The following is a 17,598-nucleotide window of genomic DNA, read 5'->3' as shown; positions in this document are numbered from 1 at the left end:
CCCTGTAAACCGCCCTGAGCCCTTGGGGAGGGCGGTATATAATTGAATGAATGAATGAATGAATGAATGAATGAATGAATGAATGAATGAATGAATGAATGAATGAATGAATGAATAATTGCTCTTGGTAATATCTCACTTTTACTGCATTGTCTTCTCCCTTTGTACTTCCGTTATGCCTTGCCTGGGTAGTTGCAGAGTGCATTGTCTCCTAATTATGTAGTCCTAGTGCATTAGCATCGCTATTTGGATGTTTTATGCTGTGTGATTTCATTATTTTCTATTCTCTGTTCTGCCTTGAGTCTCAGTGAGAAAGGTGGGCTATAAATAAACACAGAAACAAATGCACAATTCTAATTAATTGAGGATGCTACAGACTCATTCTTCTGCATGTGAAAATCCAGTCCTCCGTCTAGGCAGATTACAGAAGGTCAATTGTTCACCATCCTCCCAAGACCTTCCCCCAAAGATCATACCCTCACACGTACACGGGAGTCTGGAAGGTAAGATCATACAAAGCTTGGATTATAATGGTGGTCTCCATATGGGAACAGGTTTGTGTAGTTCACTGATTGTCCATGAGGCTGCAGATGACTTCAGCATGACTAGCTTCCCTGCCTTAGTGTCCTCCTATGCCACTGGGGCTTTTCGATATATGTTGTGTAAAAAAGCAATTGAACACTGCAATACTGATGTATTGTTATAACAACTCTAATGGGTTTCATGAATCCTCAGCTTGTTATTTTTTTAAGAGTACATTTCTAGTCTGGGACTCCTAGATGTGGTGCCCATGGGTGCTGTGGAGGTTTCTGAAAACTTTTGTTTGTGTTTGTTTTGTTTTTTGGTAAAAGAAAGTGGGCAGGGTAGGTGGGGCTTTCCCCTGCAGGGCTTCAGAATGGCCAATGGTTATCTGATTGACTGTGCAGAATTTTTTTTTTTTTTAGCCTACTTCAGCTATAGTTGTGACCACAACCCAAGGACTTTCACCCTGTGTGTATGTAAGGAAATATTTGTTAGCAATACGATCATTTCCAACAGTGCCTCTGCCTGTAATGTTGAAGAATTACGAGTAGAGTTATGCACAACCTCAATCCCTGAACGTTTGACTAGCAGGAGGGCATTTTGGGCTCACAGATGATGCGCACGCATGTTCATTGGCTTAAATAAGTCCACAGCTTTATTAACTCCAGCAGGACTGTTGGCAGGGCATGGGAGAGGGAGCCTGAACTTATAGGCCGCTGACCACTAGAACCCAGCCCCAGAGGCGCCCTGAGGAGCCCACCCGGTTCCCTGCTAGGAACATGGATGCCCTTGCTGCTGGGATTCCATCTAGGATTTCCCTGCCACGGTTTTTTGTTGACAGAAATGCTGGTTGGATCAAACAAATCACATGCTTGATCAACAGTCCAATATGTAGAAGTCTGGTTAGCGTGATTCTCCCAACCCATGGGAGGAAGAGCATTTATCAAAATCAAAACTATACTCAGTATAATGGACGTAACACCAGTATATGCGGCCCATACCTTTTAGAATTAGTTGAACCATCATAGCCTCCGAGCATCCTGTTCGAATGGCATTCTCAGCCCGCCCTGAATTCACTACATAACTCAACACAATATGATAAAAACCTGCCTCCCAAACATAATCATCCAATTGATTTTACTTCCTCTGCACCCTGAGCAGTTCTAAGTAAGGCATAAAACAGCTATTAGTAAGAAAAATGGCACGAACCCATAATGATTCTCATTACAATCTATTTCTTGGTCTGTCCTAGCAGGTACATTGGAAGCAAACCTAATTAAATCTTATTTTATGAGCAACACACCTGAAGGGGAAAGAACAGCATCGGAAATAAGACAGGCATAAGTGGAATAAAACATACCAGCGTAACCTTTAGATGCAGGAGAATAAACACTTACCTGTCAAAGGATTCTTCCCTGGCGGTACGAGCATTTAGAGTTGGTTGAAAGGTCATTCTGACTAGGGATGCCAGGCCTCCTGCTATAATGGGAGAGTTCCCTGATTTTCCCACTGACTGCTCAAGTGTCTAATGTATCCTTTTCCAACCTTTTGATCATGAAGGGCCCCCTGAAATAACTTTTCAGGCTTTGGGGACCCCTGGAAGTGATGTCAGTTGATCACACCTCCCTGCCATACCCCTGGAAGTGACATAACCACTTGCACCCTTTCCCCTCCTTTCCCTCCCTTTTCTACTACTATGTTGGTTCCACTTCATGTCGGCCAGAAAGGAGGCTAAGAAGACAGCCTGGATCTGCACACCATACAACAACTGATTTCCCCTCCCCCTTCGATTTTTATACCCATGGCCTGATTCTTTAACCTTCCTCCATCCCCCAGCTCCCAAACCAATCCCTTGATTCCCTACATAGACCTTGGAGTAGTCAAATAAGATCTCCTCTATCCTTTATCACCAGCTGAAAATCTGGCTAGATTCAATGCTACAGATTTAAAATACTGCAGGTTTATTGACCCACATTTTACTCCCTCTGAGCTGGTAACCCCTTTCTGCAGTGGCCAGTCTTCATACCACATAATCTGTGCTGAAGTAACAGGCCACATGTGAAATGCAGGTTGGATCTTTTGCTGAGAAGGAACCAGATAAGAGATGGAATTAGCAAACTGGTGTCTGTTCTATATAGTAAGCTCTTTTTCCTACTCTGCTAAATCATCCTGACATTGACTTTCGTTAGCGGGTATATTTATAAGATGACACTCCAAGACGTAGACACACCTAATACTGCAACAATTCACATTTCCCCCCAGAAAGTTGTAGCCTTCAGACAAATATATATATATATATATATATATATATATATATATATATATATATATATATATATATATATAGGAGAGAACAATTAGAGGATTAAATCTTTTTTTTCCCCCTCCAGCTTAATGGCCAACTATTTGTGATGTGTAGGTAGCACAAGCCGCATGTTGCCAACCCTTCAAGGCAATAAAAACAGTCATTTTGAAAATCAAGCAAACAACGAACCCATAATTTACCATAGTCACATCATGCACTTTCTGCAGTCAAGTCCTCAACATTTAAAGAACACAGCGGGCCCATCTGTGATCACATTCAGCTTATTCCACAAGCCAAGAATGTTTATGCATAGAACGCCTGTGCCTTGCCAAGTTCTGCTGAAAATTGCAAGAAAGTGAGAGGAACCGATGATATAGGAGATGTTGATCTCCATCTCCCTTTGACAGAAGGAATGTATGTAGATGGCATTGACTCAACATCCTCACTGTGGAGAGATTTTTTTCTCCCCCTTAAAAAAAAATTGCTATTATTTCACCATTGTTTCTGAGCAGCTGCAGGGGGAGGCATAGCTGTGTTCTTCCAGCAATAGCCTATACTTAACAAAAATTGTTGGTAATTAGGGTGTTTTTCGCCCCCGATTTAGGTTACCACAATGGTTGGAACAGTTAAGCACTTTATAGAAAATAGCAGTTTATTTCCTCTTTACAAACTGAGCCCCACCCACACACCCCTAATATTCTTAGAAAATATATACGTGGTTGAGCAAAAAAAAAGAGACTATAAAGTAGGCATCTTGTTGGAGTTGTGCCACTTCCCAATGATGGTCACAAATTGTATGTTTTTGTATACCCCGCATTTAAAACAAATGTTCCTGGGAAGTCAACTAGTCAAGGAGAAAGGGAAGCTTTCCAGATCTCCCCCCAAACAAGCCCCATTGCCAGTGCCGCTTAGAATGGCGTCAGGAGAGAAATAAAATAAAAAATAGTGGTATTGCCCATGACTTTATGCCACTTCTGGGTAAAACCTGCAAGTGACACAAGGTAACTCTAGGAATTGTCAGAATTTTTATGGTTTTACCATAGATATTCTGTCAATTCCTAGAACATCTAGTGATATTGCCAATGCCACATGCACAGCCACTTGTCCCCATCTCCAGCTTTCTCATATCTTGCCAGGCTTGACCCGGCAACCATCTAGGCCTGAATTTTCCACTTGACCTGCTAGTGTATGCTACTGTGAAGCATTTGAAGCAGGGAAATAATTCTATATGTATAATAGTATAGCTACTAGATTTTCAAGCAGCCCTTGTCTCAATCGTAGCCTGAAAAAGAACATTCCCCTTCCTCCTTTTTATGTTCACAACAACTTTGTGAGGTAGACAGGGCTGAGAGACTGTGACTGGCCCAAGGTCATCCAACAAGCTTTCATGGCATAAGTGGGATTTGAACCTGTGTCTCCCAGATACTAATCCAGCATTCTTAAGCATTACATATCTCAAGTGCTCTTGATATTCCTTTTCTCCATAAAACAAGTACAAAGGCTGGATCCTGTTAAGCCAGTACAAGGCTGCAGAAGAACTAGCAACCTGGAACCTTTGTTAAGAACTATTGCTTTTTAAATTCAATTTCTAACCCCCCTGGGTGGCTACATGCTTCCCTGTTAGACTTATCCAGTAATAATATATTTCCGTACTACCTTTCAACATTTATTTTCAAAGTGGTACACCACTTCTAAAGGATATTTATGTGCTTAAAGAATCTATGAAATGCCACTTTGCATAGAAGACGGTTCCAATAATAACTAAAACACAAAGCATTAAACAAATCTCTTCTAAAAACAATAAAAGGGTGCTCTCATTTATGCTCTCACCCCCCCTCCAGGTTTCCTAGCAAATTAGAATAAGGTCATTTTCATCACGTACAATGCAAAATCCCTCCCCATTTCTGTATCAACTTATTTTACATAGTTCATCCTTCCTGGACTTCTACGGAAGCCATTGACCATATGGTTATTTCACATATGGCTATCTCACACACCATTCTTATACAGGATTTGTGTGACGAGCAATTGCCCTCTTGGCTGCTGTGAACAAATTAAAACTGAACCCACTCCCATTCTTAACAATCAATACTTAATTTTTAAAGAGTGCTCTGAAACATTCGGCATCAATTTGCCACCATAGGAGACTTTGCTTTTTAAAAAAATGCATTCTCTGATCATGTATTTACAGGTTCTTTCTCTCAAATTCCCGGGTAAAGTTTGTGACTTAAAAACCTATTAAATATCCCAGTGCTTAAAATGCCTTCATAATGCCTCCAAAAACTCCTCCAATGTCAGGGCCCTTCTCACCTCTACTGGGGGGACATGCCCAAATGGAGGGAAGGACTAGAAGGTAGCAGCCAGAAAATCATAACTGGTACACAGGAAATAAAGGGATTCTGTGATCCCCTCCTTCTGACATTCACTGATCAAGAAATTGGAGCCTAGAAAACAGGCACAATGACAAAACATAACCAACAAACAAAACAAGATTTTTAAATAAAAATACAAAGAAACAGTGCTGGAATGGATTTTGAGCGCATGGTCCAACCCTGTGCACAGAGGAGGAAATCCAAAGTTATCTGGAACTGCCAGGCCCATGGTCAATTCCCTGCAATCTCTCTAAACGTTGATGAGAGGGAGAAATACTCAGAAGCAATAGTGGTAGCTCTAGGCATCTCTGAAAACTCTATGGTAAAGCCATGGAATTTGTGGTGTTTCCTGGAGTGCCTTCCATTGCTCTTCAGGTATTCCCCGGAAGTTATGTCATCAAGATGGTGATGATGATTAGTCCGGCAAACCTAAAGCAACCGCATTCCTGAAAGATTTTTGCCCTACCTCTACTACAATAACTCAAAGGCCCTCAATGGGTAACAGCTCCACTGCTGAATTTCTTACTGTTAGGCACAGTCTCTCAATGTCCAGTCAAAGTATGTATCTTCAGGCTGAGATTATTCAAAACAGACTCTTATGAAGATTAATGTTTAGGCTGTGGCTCTTTCCCTCCATGAAAAAGCATCTGATTTATTAGTTCATCCCTCCTGGGACAATAGAGTTGGTTCTTATATGCCACTTTTCTCCACCTGAAGGAGTCTCAAAGTGGCTTCCAATCACCTTCCCTTTCCTCTCCCCAGAACAGACACCCTGTGAGGTGGGTGAGGCTGAGAGAGCCCTGATATTACTGCTCGGTCAGAATAGCTTTATCAGGGCTGTGATGAGCCCAAAGTCACCCAGCTGGCTGCATGTGGAGGAGTGCAGAATCAAACTCAGTTTGCCAGATTAGAAGTCCCCATTCCTAACCACTTCACCAAGCTGGGTCTCAGTGAGGCTGCTTTGTTGAGATTAACCAATCAGAATCATGCTGGCCTCTCCTGGATGATCCTATAAAGCTCAAACCATTCCCCCAGCTGATTCATTTATAAAATTACAGACAGCAGCCCAGGAGCATTTCTGCACATGTTATAGCTGTTTCTAAGCAACAGAAACTCTTTGAGCGATACAACAACAAAAAACCTAAACTGTTTTGAATTTAAAGGCAGAGGTTGTCAGATTCCCATTGGCGGTGATTGGAAGCACAAGACAGCATGTGATAGTGTAAAATTAAGCCCCTCTCCACCTTGAGTCACTGGACTGATATTTCTCAGGTGGTGAAGGATTATGTACACAGCTGAAATAAAAGCTTAGCTCACAAGGAAGGAGAAAATTCAGCCTCTGGATGCGCTCATAATAATGGAATGGTTATGCTTATGATGGCCCGGCAACCAGTGGGAAGGGTGTAGAAGGGGAGACGGTGGGGTGTGCAGTGTTGCCATGTCACTTCAAGAGAAAACGCAGGAGTGACATAAGGTAGCTAATTCATTCCTCAGTCTTCCTCGATAGGCAGCACACTGGTAGGTGTAGCTTTAGTTCCAGACCTCTTTAGTGCTTCCCACTGGGGCAAGGCACTTGAGAATGGAGATGGTCAAGACACACACTGGAAGACTGTAACCATCACACATGCACATGGAGGACAAGGTCTAAATGAGGTCCCACACACAAAGGCCTTGAAGGGGGAAATAGAAACTAGCTCTTGAGGCCTCATTTAATATGTGCATAGTCATACTTATTATGCAAGTAATACATATGCATACCATAAATTACAAGTTAATCTATTTCCCCAAGATTCAGGTAGGTAGCCCGGTTGAAGCATCAGAACAACGTTTGAGTCCAGGGGCACCTTCATGATCAACAAAATTTTATTCAAGATACTAGCAAGAAAGCCCGTTGCAATCAGGAATGCAATGACTGCTAGGACCCAGGGGACACTGGCAGGCGCAGATCTCTCTCTCACTCACAGCAGGAGCCATAGGACCTAATCAGGGCTCCTTTGTAGCAGGAAAGCAAGGGTCCTTTGCAGTTTGGGGCTCCTTTGCAGTTTGTCTCTGTCTCTGTCTCTCCCTCACAGCAGGAGCCATAGCAGGTAATTAGGGGTCGTTTGCGGTTTGGCAGGGCTCTCTGTGTGTCTGTGTGTCTCTCTTAGGCATCTGAGAGCAAAGTGGCTAGCATCCAGGGAAGGAGGGCAGGAGCTGGAGAGGGAGGGCCAATCAGCTGGCCACACCCTGATTGGCCCTATTCCAGCTTGGACAGCCAGGCCACTCCACCCCCAGGGCTGTTTCACAAATATTAAGAGGAACAATGGAGGAACAATGGATAAAAATATGCTTTCATGTGCAGGCTCACTTTTTCACACATACCAAAGCTGATACCTTGAATAAAACTTTGTTGGTCTTAAAGGTGCCCCTGGACTCAATATTTCCCTTAGGAATTTAATATGTGAGAATACAATATTTAAAGACGATCTGTGCTTGATCGATGTTCTGCCTCATTTTGATGGGAAAGTACTCAGAGCGTGATATTGCTGAAAACCAGAGGATTTAATATAATTTAATCACTAGTTATCATCAAGTTTAAGAAACTCGATAGAGCCATGTAATTGGCTAGTCTTCTAGAATTAGCTCAAGGTGTGGCACCAGATGGCAGGAACATCAGGAACCGTATCCAGCTGCGTACAAAAGTATTTTTATACCTGCTGTTTTTGAGATATTAATTATAAAAATAATTAGATAGAGCAAACGCCATAAGTGTTTAGGCACAGTTGGAATCAAGGGGCGGGGGAGAGGGAGAGCCGGAGTCAATCTATGTTCTCTCCAAGCCAGGCAAGATTTTTATAAAAGACACACAGCTTTTCCCCTTTACTAACTATAAGGATGCTGACAAAACCCAAGGAGACTTCAGCCATTATGCATATTTCCTCCTTCCTCATCCTTCAAGTGGTGTGGGAGGTGCAGAATTGTGTCCTGAGAATAGACTACGTGTGGTCATTTTCTTTGCTTTTTTCTCTGTTTTTGAGAGCATTCTCTCTTTTCCATCTCTCCTAGCGAAAAAGCGGATTGCCGTCTGTCAGAGATGAGCCTTCAATAGATGCTAAGATTGCCAGCTCTTAGCAGGTATTGGTTTGGCAAGGGATAGGGCCTAGCCCATGGTCACCTAACCAAATCTGGAGCAGTGGGGTCCAGGGTTGAGGACCACAAACTGTATGCCCAGGGACAGAGCTACAGAGGCAAAGGACAGAACAAAGCAGAGGGAAAGAGCAGACTTAGGGGTGGGGGGTGGGGGTGGGGGTGGGGGAATACTGATTTATCTACAACACAGCTCTCACCTATTCTTTCTGTGGCTGAAAAGATATCAGGAAGGAAAGGGAAACAAAGACAGCTGCAGAGTATAGACCGGCTGCCTTTGAGGCACAGCTGCTTTTGAGGGATTCCTGCATTATTTATAGGGATGCCATTCTCCAGGTGGGCCATGGGGATCCCTGGAATTATAGCTCATCTACAGGCAACAGAGTTCAGTTCCCCTGGAGAAAATGGCTGCTTTGGAGGGTGGACTCCATAGCATTATACTCCACTGAAGACCCTTTCCTCTTCAAATCCTGTCCACTCCTGGCTCCATCCCCAAAATCCCCATGCATTTCCCAACCCAGAGCTGGCAACCCTAATGACCAATAAAAGAATTCCACATTGCTCACTGGTTGACTTTGGGCCAGTCACAGTCTTTCAGCCTAAACTTTCTCAAAGGGCTGTTAAAAAGGTAAAGGTATCCCCTGTGCAAGCACCGGGTCATTTCTGACCCTTGGGGTGATGCCCTCTAGCGTTTTCATGGCAGACTCAATACGGGGTGGTTTGCCAGTGCCTTCCCCAGTCATTACCGTTTACCCCCCAGCAAGCTGGGTACTCATTTTACTGACCTCGGAAGGATGGAAGGCTGAGTCAACCTTGAGCCAGCTGTTGGGATTGAACTCCCAGTCTCATGGGCAAAGTTTTCAGACTGCATGTCTGCTGCCTTACCCCTCAGCGCCACAAGAGGCTCTTAAAGGGCTGTTAAGGCCACATAAATAGGGAAGAACATGTCACCTACACCCCCCTGACTTGCCTGGGGCAAGGGCAGAACGTAGATGGAATCGAGGGAGAGTTCAACCTCAGTAAAAACTCTCTCCTGGAAATAAGGTAACATGGTGTAGCCTGATCTTCTCTTTGGGGCAGCTAAGTAGGGACAGTCCTTGAATGGGAGACCAGCAAAGAAGGTTCTGCAGGGGAAGACAATGGCAAATGACTCCTGCCTCTCACTTGTCTTGAAAGCCTTTGTGTATATCCATAAGAGCTCTCTCCAGGTGATGCTGTTCCCATTTGAGCACCAAGTGGAATGGCCCACATATAAATTTCACTCATTTTCCATTGGTGTGCCGGCATTTGAAGGTGCGCTGGACACATGTTATCCTCACAGAAACAGAAACTGTGACATCTACAATGTGGCATCTACATTACGTGTGTTACCCACAAAAAAAATTAAATTGAAAACTTCACAGGAGATTGGAAGGCTACGGAATGGACTGGTTGAGACCCGAGAAGTGGAACATGGCTTTGAAACAGGGGGAGCTGCATTTATTACAGGCCTTCTGGATCGAAGGAATGAAGGCATCCCTGGCTCATTTGGTTCAGCATCGTGCTTTCCATGCTAACAAAAACAGCCTGAGAGTAGAGGGACAGAAATGTAATGCAAGACAAAAGGGAGGCTAGCTGAAATACTAAGATACCTGTACTGTAATCCAGGAACTCTTGTTGTGCGGCTGAAGGGCCCTATAATAGGTATGAAGTTTTCTCATTAATTTTGGTATTGTTTAATGTCTAGATGTGGCAATAGAGTCTGATGAAGAATTAATTTGGAAGCAGTTTTATATGGGATACTGTTCGATTGTGAACATTTAATTGTGAAAATTTTACTTTTGAGAATGAATGCTTTAATTTAATTTAATTTAATTTAATTACATTCTGGAACAGGACCGATACTCTGATAGAGTCCTGCTAGTTCTGTGTTTGATCTTTATTGTGGACTGTGCTGTTCATTTCTTTCTGGAAAAGTAGAGCATGAAATATCTTTCACTATTTTGACTCTCTTGGTTTTTCATATTTTTCACCTATACCAGGGGGCCCAGGTTTATGGTTGAGGCCGAGGCTGATAACATAGATTTACGCCCCCCCCCCCGGGATTTGGGACCTGAAGTGAACATCATCAGGACCTCCTCTCCACCTGCCAGTAGTGGGAGGGGGGGGGAAGTTGAGTTGGTGATCTCCGTCATGTTGGTAATGTTTTGTTTTTTAATGGGGTTTTAATGGGGATTTTAGGATACTGTAACCCGCCACGAGCTGCAAGGAAGTGGTGGGAAACAAATATAACAACAACAATAATAAAATTATTATTATTATTCATTTTGTAGTCCCCTGGTATAGAATCATAGAATCATAGAGTTGGAAGGGGCCATACAGGCCATCTAGTCCAACCCCCTGCTCAACCCGGGATCAGCCCTAAGCATCCTAAAGCAATTTGGTAGGACCTGGGGATCCCCTGGTTTTACAGCTCATCTCCAGATGACCTGGATCAGTTCCCTTGAAGAAAATGGCTGCTTCGGAGGGTGGATTCCATAACATGATACTCCACTGAAATCCTTCCCCGCCCCAAATCCCGCCCACTCCCATCTCCCCCCCCCCAATTCTCCAGGTATTTCCCAACCCAGAGCTGCCAAAACCATGTGTGCATGCATGCAGGAGTGTTTTTCATTTTCTTTTACCAGCCAAACTTTCCACACTTGCAAAGGTCATCCTGCCCCTACATCATATGCTCATCATGAAATACACATGAAGTCCCTGTACCCCATTTGTCCCCACTTGCCATGGGGCTCTGTTTCGTTGGTTCTTAAACAAATAAAATCCCTGCCTCGAACAGAGTCTAGTTCATCCAAACCACACTCGTCAGATTCCTTCCTTTTAACACAGTCTAATTCCTTATTTTGCAATCCCGTAGGCACAGACGGCTGTGGTTATCAATCGGAGAATTGCTGTGGCAGAACGGTCACAAATAGCATGAGGGCCAGAGATTACACGCTTGAGCAAACCCACAGAACTGGGTGCCTGGCTAGATTGGAGGGTGGGTAGTTTTTTCTGTCTCTAAAAAGAAATCACAAGTAGGGGGTACCAGCAATGGTCCGGTCAGCATGTCACAATACTGCAAGGCACAGACTCCTAACCAGGTAGGAAAATCCAGGTGGTAAAAAGATGACTGTAGCATGATATCCAGCAATGCGTGGATCCACCTTAAACAAGCAATTTGTACACCTAACAGCCTGTCACTGAATATCTGACTTACAAATAGAACTAATCTCATTAAAGACGGATTTTTTTTTAAAGAAGAAAGCTCCCTATTTTGACCCTCTATCACAACATGACAGGCAGGGGACAATTAAATGCCGGTGGCTGCAAAACCAGGATAAATTATTCATCCTTTTCTAAGGCTGGGGACTCTTTTCCTAACTCGACTACCTGCTCACAAGTTATACTACGAGGAATACAAGCACTCATTTGCTTGATTAAATAGGACACTTACAGCATGACAAAATGAATTAATTGGTGGCCGAGCCCTTTCTGAACTTCATGAAGTGCTTCGTGTAAAAGTTGAGTCTGCAAGCCAAGCAATTAGTTCCAGGACATAAAATGGATAAAAATAAATGCATGGGACATGTGCATGACCTACATTGGAAAGCCAGGAGAAGATGATGTCTTTGGTCCTTTCTGCACCTGCCTTTTGCACCATTTTAACGTCGCTTTCCTTCCTGATGATTGCTTGATTTTGGCATATCAAGCCATTTGTATCCCACCTGTGGTTCATTTATTTTTTCTGTTTCTGGACCATTTTCCAACCAACAGGAGCCAGGATGCATCTGTTGACTGCTTTCCCTGTGTTATTTGAGAGTCCTCTTTCCCTGATTTTTGAAGAATTATGCCTACCCATGCTGTTTGTCATAAAATGCCGAGATCTTTTATCCGCTTGGTCCTCCAGCCTCTCATTTCTTGGTCGCTTCTCCTTTCCTCCCGTGTTATGAGGTACTCTGCCAAATTAATCACTCCAACCCAGAAGGGAGGGTGCAAAAGGCCAGTCTCACATGGCAACGCCTGCTGGCTTTCCACACTTTACTTCTCCATCATCCTGGGAGCCTGGGACAATGGGGATGCATGAGGGGGAAGGGTCCGATCTCCCCACTTCAAGGCCTGGTGCTATGCCTTCTTGTTTTGCCAGCTGTTTTGGATCCTGTTAGTTGCACAGATGAATCTGTGCTACATGCTCAAGTTTTTGGAATTTCTGTATACAGTGCACATCATTTACAGGATGGTTAACTGACACAAAGGTTAGGGGAAATGTAAACATCTCATTGGAAAGATTCAGCGCCAGTGAACAAAACAGCACAAAAGTATGAGAATCAGAGATCGAAAACTCTCAAAATGGGGGTGGGGAGGGCTTTTGCCTTACTTCAAGACTATACAGCATCAAGACACAGGGAGACGTTTGCAAAATATCAGAAAGAAAGATTAATAAGCTACCAAGAGCTCCTTTGGACCGCAACAAGTGGCAGTGATTAATTTCTTGCATCAGTCAGCGATACGATATTGCTCTTAACCGAAGTCCCTCCGAAAATAAAGACTTTCCGTCAAGTTTACGAAAAACGCGAGAAAGAACTGTAACACAAAGGAAAATGTCAAGCTACCATATTAACATTTCCCAGCGTTGTGTCTTTATCAGGTTTCTTGTGGGGTTTTCCTGAGACAATAAGCAAGTGGTTGCAATCTGGCTCACGGATCTCAACACGCCGAGTGAGTGGGATAAAGTGCAGCTGTGCTTTGGCTGTCAAACATCCCGATTGTTTCTGAGAAAGGCAGAAAAAGCAAAAATGTCAACTCTTTAGCAAGGATGTTCACACAGATCTTGACATTTGGGTTAGCAAGCATAACCTTCAGATCAGGGTTTCTTTTAGGTGCCCAGGACAACAAACGCATGAAAAGAGAGAGAGAGAGAGAAAGAATAAGAGAGAGAGACTAAAGAATTCTACAGTGCTGCGGCCGTTCTGTCATCTTATTAAACTGAACTCCTGTCTCTGGGGTCAGCTTAAGCAGCTGGGGACCCTGGTGAGATGCACGGGTGAAGGTATAAAAAGAAACAAATCCTGACTTGGTAGCAAAGCTGTTTCGTGGCTCCTGAGCTTCAGGCAATTCCATTTCTGTGCAAACATATTTGACTGGCGAGGCAGGGCTTATGAAAAGGCTGCCCAAGTTGGCATGTGTCTAGAAAGGAGCAGTGCATAGAATCATAGAATCATAGAGTTGGAAGGGGCCATACAGGCCATCTAGTCCAACCCCCTGCTCTACGCAGGATCAGCCCTAAGCATCCTAAAGCATCCAAGAATGGGTAGACGATGTTGGAAAATGTAAGATATGCAGGGTGCCTGATTCAGCAGCATATATGGAGACTGTCCTACAGGGGGCATCAGAGGAGATGTGTACTTAGCATATTTAGAATAGGAACTTCCTGATGTTTTTCAAATAATTTCCTCCAGTGTCCTGATTGGCTCCTTGGAGACTTCCTGCTCCATTGAGCACACTTCCTCCCTGCTTGCTTCCAGAACCAACAGACACAAGGAACTCAGTTTGTTTGTTTTTTTTAACCATTGAGAAACCTTTGAAATATTCTTCAGGTAACAAGAAATCCTAAAAGGGGCGCCACTGGTAAAAATGAGATGGTAACAAAACGTTGGGGGCCATAAGAATGGTAAGAATTGTGCGTGACCCACAGGAACAGAAGCCATGAAGGACAGGGCTTGTAGAGAGGAGGAGAACTGGGTGAAATGGAGCAAAAAAGCTTGTTTCACATCCAGGAGCCATCGAAATATTCAATCTTTTTGGAACAGTGAACCTGGATTGCAATGGTAACAGTTTGGCTATGTCCTGAATTGGAGACAGAAGCTAACAGAAGGTGAATTGCATTGTCTTTATGGAATATTCAGGAAGTGCCAAACTACCAAAGGAATTCAGAAGCCATTTGGCCTCCAGGACCACAATCCCCATTTCTGAATGTTGACCAATCAGCAGTTTTCCTCTGCCAAGTCAAGCCGTTGAAAATAAAGGTGCAGGAATGGTTTGCATTTACTCTGTATTTCTTTACATTGCGGATTCTGCTTTCACTTGGGACATTTTTTAAATAACTGTTTAAAAAAAAAGGCAGTTTGGCCTTTTTGGACATGTTCCATGTTGGCGACTTGAACAACATCCAATCTTCTCATTGCACAGCCCTGTGCACAACCCACCAAGCCAAATGCAACCTGACTGTAAACACTGTGTCTTGCCAAGTGCTTGATAACTTCTTCCAATCCCCTGTTTTGACAGCTCCCAGCATAAAAGGGCTGTATAGCCCGTCCCAGGCCACCCAAAGAGCTCATAGGCTGCTTGGCTTTGGTGGATCACCAGTTGCACTGTTCACTGAACCCACTACAGGCTGAACACTTCTGCTCTGGAATCTATTGCCATGCATTCATGCTCAGATACAATGGTATCAGCCAGAGGTATTTTTTTGCAGGAATGGTGCAACGCCAAATGCGGGTACACTCATACTGCAGCAGGCCAGCTTACTCTGGTGTGGCGGTCAAAAGTTGAGAAAACATAGACAAAATTATGCATGGGTTTGCTATTATTTCAGATAGATGCAAACAGATCTTTCAGAGAGAAAGAGAGAGAGAGAGCATATTGTATTATTATTGCTGTTCATCAGGGGCCTCTGAACTTTTCTTTGAAGATAGCTACTCCCGTGTGATGAAAAGCATTCCAAGCTACACCTCCCAAGTTTTGTTTTCTCATAGAAACGGAACATGGACTAGGAAGGGCCCTAGATAGGCAGCCATCAGGTTAACAGCACAAAATAAAATAAAAGGGTGTTTTTTTCAAGCCTAATAGCAGATCTTCCCGCAATCTTTTTCTTAGTCTTAGACCACTGTTCTGCTTTCAATGTCATCTCCTGCCTTACTTTGTCTTAATGAACACTACTTGACATAACATGACCCTATCCAGTGGTGGGTCCTGCCCACGAGAGTTCATGCCACAATCGGTCCATTGGTGCAAGATATCACGGGACTCTTCCTTTTGATGCTGCAAACTAACCCTTCAGCTCAGCTGGAGTTTGTTCAGGAAGCTGCTACTAGTTCTTTCGATAAGTTTATGGAGATATAATGTGTGTGTCCCCTTCCCGCCCCCCCCCCGGGTTTCACAGCAAAGGAAGCCAAATCCGGAAACCTGAATAAATTAAGCATATTAAATGCCAATCAACCTCATGCCTCAGAGGGGTCCGTAGTTGTTTGTGCATAACGAAAAGGAAACTGTCGGAGACTCAGATGTTATGCCTCGCCTGAAAAATAGAGTAACTGTAACTACTTCTCACCTCTATCCTGCATGCTTAATAAAATGGCAAAAGATGTACCTGACAGCAAGATTGACTTCTGCAAAGACCAAAGGGGATTTTGCAACCTGGCTTCACCCACAGAATGTTGGTTGTCATACTATTTAGCTACAACAAGCATTCATCTTGTCCATACGGGGCAAACCAAATTGTGGATGATTAATCCAATGACAACACAATAGCCACCTGTTTAGAAGAAGAAGTATTGGATCTCCTATGCCACTTTGAGCCTCTTGTGGCGCACAGTGGTAAGGCAGCAGAAATGTTGTCTGGAAGCTCTGCCCATGAGGCTGGGAGTTCAATCCCAGCAGCCAGCTCAAGGTTGACTCAGCCTTCCATCCTTCCGAGGTCGGCAAAATGAGTACCCAGCTTGCTGGGGGGTAAACGGTAATGACTGGGGAAGGCACTGGCAAACCACCCCATATTGAGTCTGCCATGAAAACGCTGGAGGGTGTCACCCCAAGGGTCAGACATGACCCGGTGCTTGCACAGGGGATACCTTTACCTTTACCTATGCCACTTTGCCCAAAGGAGCGGCTCAAAGCGGCTTCCAATTGCCTTCCCTTTCCTCTCCCCCACAAGAGACACCCTGTGAGGTAGGCGAGGCTGAGAGAGCTCTGATATTCCTGCTCGGTCAGAACAGTCTTATCAGTGCTGTGGCGAGCCCAAGGTCACCCAGTTGGTTGTATGTGGGGGAGGAACAGGGAATCAAACCCTGCTCGCCATATTAGCTGTCCACACTCCTAACCACTACACCAAATTGGATGTAACTATACTCAGAAACCAGTATGAAAAGCTAGATGGGATATAGCAATCAGGTATGCCAGGAGTAGTTCTGAAGAGGTATATACAGGGTAGGGAGCACGGTTCCGGAACTCCAGTATATACTGGCTATTCAAAATCCCAGTATTAACTGTTGAGGACACAGAGCCAATTAAAATGCGATCCCAATGGTACACATTTGACAGAGAGCTTGGTTTTTGTATAAAGCACCATCCAACGATCTTGTAGCATTTGGAAGATGTGGCAGTCCGTTAGATACAATTCTCAAAGGAGGAAGTAAAAGAGAAATAAGAATGCTGATGATTCCAAGTTTGGATTAAATGCAATGCAATGCACACAAGGCAATTCTTTTCTCCCATTCAGTAAAAATAGAACGAAACCCCCCAGAAGAAGGTTTAACGAAAATCTTAAATCAAGTAGTCATCTCCCTTCATGCAAGGCTAACCATAGAGCCTATGGACTTAATTCAAAAGTGACATAAGCTTACAAAACCTACCAGCTTATCCTACCAGACACTGAATCATCAAAAAGAAGAAGAAACCCAATACCACAAAGCCTTTCATCATCATATTAAAGGGAAACATCTGAGAAAATCCATGACAAACTCAACTTTGATGGCCAATAATCTAGAAAAACACTGGGCCAAACCAAATAAAATGAGCTAAAGAAGCCATGCCTCTATCTTTGTGCAAGCATAAAAGGATTTTGAAGATCCAGATGTTGTTTCAGTAGTGGTTAACACTTTCAGACTAAGACAAATGGCATTCCAAACAAAAGATATTTCAAGTTCTCCTATGTGGTTGTCCGCCATCTTCTTTTTGCAGTTTAGCTACACACATACTGGGCAGTTCATGGATAGTACACATTCCCAGTACACATAGTTGGCAGTACACATTCCCAGTGCAGGCATTAATGATGTTTGAAAAGGGCTACATTCTTGATCTGAAGGATCTACTAGGCTCAGATATAATGGTAAAAAATTCATTTTTCTCAGAATTTGCCTCAGGTGGTTGTGAAAAGTATGCTCATATCACCTGATAAATGTTTATCAAACTCAAATAATGTATTAAAATAATTAATTCTCACCTTCCTGGACAGCCAGGGAACTCCAGAGTTTTATGAAC

The sequence above is a fragment of the Paroedura picta genome, chromosome 14, assembly GCF_049243985.1.
Source record: "Paroedura picta isolate Pp20150507F chromosome 14, Ppicta_v3.0, whole genome shotgun sequence".
NCBI lineage: Eukaryota > Metazoa > Chordata > Lepidosauria > Squamata > Gekkonidae > Paroedura > Paroedura picta.
The sequence above is the reverse complement of the archived record's forward strand: the minus strand, read 5'-3'. Positions refer to the sequence as shown.